Consider the following 8151-nt stretch of genomic DNA (forward strand, 5'->3'; position numbering starts at 1 on the left):
GGAAAGTCATAATGAAGTAAGAACAGCCATAGCCCTATATTGCTGAATGGCATCGCGTGATTTGAGGGAAGGAAGTTAAGGGGGAAAAGTTTTGGTAGGAGCTCGAAGATGCGATAAGCTATGAAATTAGTTTGAGCGGGGATTATAGATTGTTCTAAGCGATACGCACCGAAGAATAATATAAATAGTGAGGAAGCATTATGTATATACGCATCTTGGACATTGTTATAACTGATCTTGGAAAGGAATTGGGGAGGATAGTTTGAGGAACATAACCATTATAATTACTAGCAATAAAGTGGTATTGAACAAACATTTGAGGGGTGTCAGTGTGAGAGTGGCTGTAATGAGGATGTAAAGGATTAGAGAGCCTAGCTGATGAACTACACGGAGTCAATACATTGTGTATCCAAGATCAACGGGTACAAGAAGGGATAACCCGAGATGGCACCGAAGAATTAAACGCAAAAAGGGCACCGTGTTTGAGCAAGAGAGGTGCCCACTAATAGAGAAACAATGAGTGACAAAAAGTGAGTACTTGCAAGACAACGAGTAGTTATGGCATGGCAAGTCAAGACTACGATAATGGAAACAGAACTAAAGCGGGATGCGAGTTGGTACCTGATTACGTACATAGGAACAAAGAAGTGATGGGACGCATAGATCAGTCCAATGAAAGAGTTGAGAGAACGGGAAGAGACTGATCAAGTTATAGCATAAAGATATGGCGATCGAATTCTAAGATCAAGGCAGCGAACCAACAGAGATGTTGTGGATTTGCAAATTACAACATTTGAGGACGAATGTTTTAAAGGGGGGAAGGATGTTACACCTCGTCATCTTAGATGCTGAGGTTCGTAGGTTTTAGTTGTTTTAATTGCATTTTAGAGTGATATGCACCTATATTATGGTTATGAGGGTTTAAAATCATGTATGAGAAGTATCAGAAGGAGTGGAGATCGAGCGGGTGAAGAACGAAAATCTGGTTGAACTGGGAAAATTTACCCTACGTGTTCGCGATAGCCAGAAATATTCTAGACCATCGCGTTCGCGAAGGTAAGTGATTAAGTCAATTTCCACCGACTTCAACACCCTATAAAAGGGTCAAAACCCCTTTAATTTAATCAAAAATCAGATGGTAAAGCTCAGCAACATATAGGGGTATTTAGCTCATAAAGAAAGTGAGGAATTGGAGTGATTTCAATTAGTCGACGCTCGGATAGCTCATAATCGTAATTCTAGTATTGTTGTGTGGTGGATTTTGACGTGGATTCAAAGAAAATATTGAAGATATTGCTATTTCAACAAGAATAAGGTATGAATCTCTCTTTATTAATATTACTTTTGGTTTATTCACGAAGATAGAGTGGTTAAATGGTCGTATAATAAAATTGTTGGCTGTGAAAATTGGAAAATGTTGTAAGGGATATTTTATGGTACATGTTGATGTCAGAAATGATGTTATTGATGTTGGTATTGCCGTGTTGTTGTTGGTTGTTGAACTGAGATTTCGGGCAAGGCACATAAACAGGGGAGATGGTGCCCGATTTTCGGTAGGATATATTACAGTTTAGCTTGAAAGCTTAGCACAAGTATACTATGATGAGTCTAACGATAGTGTGAATCCTCTTAAATATAGACTTACGAGCTCGGACGAATAAGTGTAGATAATTGGAGGCTGAACATGTATGTAAAGATATACCTTCTTTCTTCTTTGGCATGAATTACATAAAGTGAACTGACGACGAACATATATGATTCCAATGAACTCCAGTTCTCAGTAGTACTTGACATGACAGTTGTCTTTGGTCCCCAAGTGTTGGTTCATTCTATTTATTCTCTTGAACCCCGAATGATGATTCATTTTGTACATGATTGTTCCTAATATCCATGCACATTTTCATTGCATTATTTCACCGAGTCCCTCACTAGAGGGCCGAGTACGGTATATATTCATATTTCACCGAGTCCCTCACTAGAAGGCCGGGTACGGTATATATTTATATTTCACCGAGTCCCACAATGGGCTGGGTACGGTATATATTTATATTTCACCGAGTCCCATAGTGGGCCGCGTACGGTATACAGAGTATATATATGCATGACTCCTCTCTAAGGCACAGATGCATTGGTATCCTTGGTTATCATACTTGTCTCATGTCATCGCTTCATCCAGTTATGATCTTCATTACTGTACTTCATGCTTTACATATTTAGTACATTTTCCGTACTGACCCCCTTTCTTCGGGGGCTGCGTTTCATACCCGCAGGTATATACGCCCAGTTTGGTGATCCGCCAGTCTAGGGCTTCTGCTCAGCTGCTTAAAAAGCTCCATTGTTCCAGAGCTTGAGCCATTTTGGTACAGATCTTTTTTATTTAAACTTATGCATATTTGGGGTACGGCGAGGCCTTGTCCCATCATACTTCACTGTTATACTCTTAGAGGTCTGTAGACATGTGTGGGTTGTGTATATGTTCGAACAGCTATATCGACGCAGTTCGCTCTAGATATTCTTGTATATAGTGGCAGTCTTGTTGGCTTGCACATTTTGTTATGTTTTGGTTAACTGTGACTTCCCAAGAGACAGGTTCATTCTGATATACGACATTATTAGTTTACAACATGCTTTTACCAATTTCCATATTATCCTTAGTTTCAGTCTGACTATATCTAGCAGGTATGTATACGAGTGTCCAGCTCGGGCACTAATCATGGCCCATCGGGTTGGGTCGTGACAGAAAAACTTACTAGTGACCACGTCGAGCATGGCTCAAAGTGAGGCACAGTTAAGTTTTGAGGCGCGCTCAGCGAGTAGGGGGTACTAAAATGCAAAAGTCATGGATTTATTTCTAAGTGTAAATGGAGCATTGGCCTCACTGAGCGTGGCGCAAAGCGAGGCCATGGAAAGTTTTAGGGGTCGCACAGCGACCTACATGAAGAATAATGCACTTGTGCGAATTTTAGACCCATTTTTTATGGGCTTTGTTTGGTTATTTCTCAACACTATAAACAGGACCCTTGGTCTTTTTTGAAGGGGCATCATGTATTATTTCACCGAGAGCAAGGAGTAAGGCTTATCATCGTAGGGTTTGAAGGCTTATCATCGTAGGGTTTGATATTTTACCTTCATTAATTCATCTTTTCTTTATTCGAACATGAAACTCCTTTATTGTAATCCGAATATGAGCGGCTAAACTCCCTTGTTCTGGGGTTGTAGCCAAAGTATGATTGTTACCGTATGAACTTGAGTTGACGTTTATTATATTGATCATATGAGTTATTTTACTTAATCTTGTGCATGACTATTTTGCTGCTTCTCGATCAGTGGGATATATATTTGATTCTTAGATTGAACTCGAGAGAGGAATACTAAGATAGAATGAAGATTAAGTAGAGTAGGATCTTAACCCTGGGCATCGGGGAGCGGATTTGCGTCTAGGATAGAGATATACCTAGTTCTCCTTACTTGGTTGATATACAGGAATTATAAATGCGTTTATCTAAATGTTCATGACCATAGAGATACTAGCATGAAAGTAATACGAATAGGTGACTAGAGAACTCGAGAGATTCGTAGTCACAATATTAACACTGTCAATCAGTAACTCGATAAAGAATAAAAGCCAATGAAAGTGAATACGTAACATGAATACGATAGTACTGTAACCCTGGAATACTCAACTCTCTGTGATAAATTCAAGCCTAAACAACGTTCGTCACAAAATTGTTCACATAAATAGCTATTTATTTACTCTTTGCATTAGTTCTAAAACACAACAATCATTGTCTTATTTACTTGCATAATTAATAGCAATAGTGAATTCTCGATAAACCGTAGGTCAGAAGTCTCTGTGGATACGATATCTGAATTGTGGAGGACCCCATCTGTGGAAACACTGTCATAATATTTCCAGGAACGGGTTGTGCGCACCTACCCAATCCTTTGAGTGAAATGTTTTTTAGTATATGTGGCGGTCAAGATGGCCATTGGAATGGTTGTCCTAACTCTTATTCCCCCTCCCAGTGCCCCTATTATAACTCACATGTTATTTGTGATGTTAATGGGAGTAATGAAGTGGAGGATGTGGAAAGTCTTGCTCGGGTTAGAGATATGATGAAAAAAATAGTGGAGCAAGACACATTAATAAGACAACAAAATGCAGACTAGGGAAGGACAAAGAGAGGATTCATGCCAAACTCACAGAGATGCAGGTGGAGGCTGAAACTTGTAATGATCTGCAAGTTAAAGGCTTAGCCAATACCCAAGACAAACTTAAAATAGAAGAAAAAAAACGAGTTCTTGCAAGGAGATAGCTTTGATGAAGCAGATGTTGTGAGCCAATCTTGGCTAATGGAACAAACTCAACAAATGAAATTTCATGAATTTTTCCGTGATGGTCTTACAAACATGGCGACACAACTGATAGAAGGCAGAACTGAGCTCAGACAAGAGATAGAACAATTTGGCTTAGATATCCATGACCTGCAGGCTCAATTGAATAAAAAGGTTGACGCGTCTGATGCCCAATTACATATTATCTTGGATAGTGGCAAGCATGTGGAGCAGATAAAGGAATTCCAACCATTCGACCAGAATATTGTTGATGATGCCAAGGTTAAGGGAGTATACATTATTGAGGATGTCAAAAATAATGCAGTTTTGGAGTTGGGGCGTATTGGTCCTCATTCTAAACATTTTTCTACATTATGTTTGGTTGGCGACATAGAAATCGAGCCCTCTAAGAGTTTAGAGAAGTGTATAGATGAGGAACAAGACCCTTATATCCTAAAATTTGCCAAACCAAAAAGACAAAACGACATTCCTCACTTAAGGGCCAAGAAGTGCAAGATGCGACACCTATTACTTGGTTCCTTTATTTTCACCTCATCGCCCCAGAAGCGCGATAGAAAATTTGATGCAAAATTGGGGGTACAATTCATAAGTTCAAAGTGGAGGAAAAAGTTGGTTCACGTCATGCCGCAACGTTAAATCAAGCGCTTGTTAGGAGGCAACCCAACTTGTATTTTATTTTTATTTCGTTTAATTTTTATAGTTTTACGTTTTGTTTTGTTTTTATTTTGCAGACTAGGGGAAGTCTGAGTACCCAAATTTAAAGCTAAGGAGCATGTTTTTGTCACGACCCAACCCCGTAGGCCGTGACTGGTGCCCGATCTGGGCACCCAAACCCATCTATCAAATGCATTCAAGTATATAACAAAAGCCGACAAGGCTATATTCTAAATTTAGATAATTTCCAGAAAAATTTTGGCAGAGTTTCCTTTGTTTTACAGGCTATCCAAAATAACCCTGCGCACAGAAAATACCAACAAAGGCCACGCCGGCCCACAAGGCAACATGTAAACATATGCGGACCGGCCGCCACGGCGAATGGGATCGCCCAAACACATCATATACACACATCCGAACAGAAAGATCCAAACCCACAAACATGTCCACAGACCTCTAAACAGACCGACAGAATCATATGACGGGACAGGGCCCCGCCGTACCCAAATAGTCAGATATACAGAAATATATACATAACAAAAGATGTATGTACCAAAAGTAGACTCCGGATCAAAAGGGAGTACTCCGAAAATAGCAGGAAGTGGAGCCTACAGTGGTGGATCACCTGTACCTGTACCTGCGGGCATGAAACGCAGCCCCCGAAGAAAGGGGGTCAGTACGGAAAATGTACCGAGTATGTAAGGCATGAAGTATAGAACGAAGAAACATAGTCAGAAATGGAAACTTTACAGAACCGGTAAAACTGTATAAAAGCATCATTACGTTTTCTCTTAGGTAACAGAGTAATATCTCTCAAGTCATGAATCATATACATATACATATACATACCTGCATATATACGACGTGTTCCGGCCCTTTAGTAAGGGACTCAGTGAATAAGGTCAGACATATCAACATCACATACCATACATTCGTATAACGTGTCCCGGCCCTTTTGTGAGGGACTCGGTGCATAGGATCATGTATGGCAGAGTCATATATCATATGTATACATAACGTGTCCCGGCCCTTTTCTAAGGGACTCGGTAGATAGAATCATGCATGGTAGAGTCATATGTCATATATATGTACATAACGTGTCCCGGCCCTCTATTGCGGGTCTCGGTGGATAAAGTCATCACGTGTCATCCTGGCCACCACCCCTGTATCATCATATCATCACATGCATATACATATAACGTGTCCCGGCCCGCAAGTGAGAGGGACTCGGTGAATAATGCAAAGAAGTACGCACGATAACATGTCCTGGCCCGGGCTCAGTGAATAGACATATCAAGCTTGCACGAACAGAATAGTACGAAACCAAATACTCGTAAATCAAGACCCGAGATACAACATACTTATATACAACATGCTTATCGACATATGAGGGTTCAGAACAAGTTTCGGGTCAATCGGAATTAGTATACAAAAGTTACGAGCGTTTGAAGTACAGAACGCTCTACAATCGTTTCAAAAGCTCTTTCTGGAAAGTCAAAGCTGTAATCAGGTTAACTACCTTTTAGACATGGTTATGGATTAAACCAAATATAACTCTTGGAATCATTCACACGTATCAAGGACTGTCAAGGACTCGGTAAAATAATCGACGTGCTGGCATTTAATAATCAAACTTTAGTCATATCAAGGTACCGACATCATATATCATATACATATGTAACAGATTCATACACGCATACTCATAGAATATCATACAGTGTGTTGCTGCGGAACGTACTGCCCGATCCACGGATATAACGTATTAGTGCCGAAGAACGTTCGGCCCGATCCGAGATTGTATACAAAAGTTAAGAACATTAATACTTATAGAATTATTTTAAGGTCATGAATTCTTATACTTAGCTCAATACCCAATTATGCAATAATCTTAACCATTCTACGTTTACTCGTATCGATACACCAATAGGGATCGTAGACAAACTCAGAACTTATTAATTAGAGCCTTTGAAGTACGGGGCCTCCTAACGACATTTCGTAAGCCGTATTTGGAGATTCAAGTAACAAACATATTAAGTAACTTTCCAATATCATTATGGACCAAACCGAATAGAGACTCTAGAACCGTGTATACATATCGAATTATTTACCAAGGACTCAAGTCATATCGATTTGCTTTCGACCCACGTTCGGAAATATACCAACTGAATTCTTCGAACGTCATCATATATACATATGCATATCAAACCATATGGAATACTTATGGAAGTCAAGGACGATGGCCATCCTAGTGGCTCTAAGAATAGAGTTTCTCTTTAGTGACATACATATACGTTATTTGTTCATTTCGAAGATCATGCCAAAGGGAAGAAAGGTAAGCCTTACATACCTTGCCCGCTCTCTACGCAAATCCGAATTCAAGCCCTTGGCTCCACAAAATCTACAACCACATTAAGGCGCACCAAACATTAGTTACAAACACTTAAGAACTCAATTCCAATCCAACACCTTATTTCTACGGAAATTTCGGCAGCATTTCCCCTGTAAATGCGCCATCCCCGAGAATTCAACTCGGCCAGAAATACAACAACAAATCCGAGAATTTAACTCGGCCACAATATCAACAACAATACCAACGATTATACCAATAATACCAACAATCAATTTAAGACATATTCTAACATTAGTAGTCTTCATTGCTACATAATCCATTAACATTCAATTCACTACACATTTTCAAGCCAATTCCAACGCTCACATATTTATTACTAATCCAAGATCAACCAAACACAATTCATAAGCATTTCATTCAATCCACAAAATATTCAAACTATTCCACCAACACATACTTCACCCAAATTTCCCACCAGTGCGATAAAACAACGACGATACATTTCCTTCTTTCAATTTCACAACTAAAACAATACTTTACACGTAACAACTTCACTCCCGCAATTAGATAAAATCATATTAAAATCACATTACTTTCCTACAACAACCTTACTACAAATTTCCGCACCAACTAAAATCATAAGCCTTCCATTTACATCACAAGGTCACAACAACACAATTAGCATACTAAATAATTCAATTCTTGCTCCTTCACTAATGTGACCCACACGGCCACCACACACAACACCCACAACACATAAATTTTCATACTTTTCATTCATTTACACATAC

This window comes from Lycium barbarum, chromosome 4 (assembly GCF_019175385.1).
Source record: "Lycium barbarum isolate Lr01 chromosome 4, ASM1917538v2, whole genome shotgun sequence".
Classification (NCBI taxonomy): Eukaryota; Viridiplantae; Streptophyta; class Magnoliopsida; order Solanales; family Solanaceae; genus Lycium; species Lycium barbarum.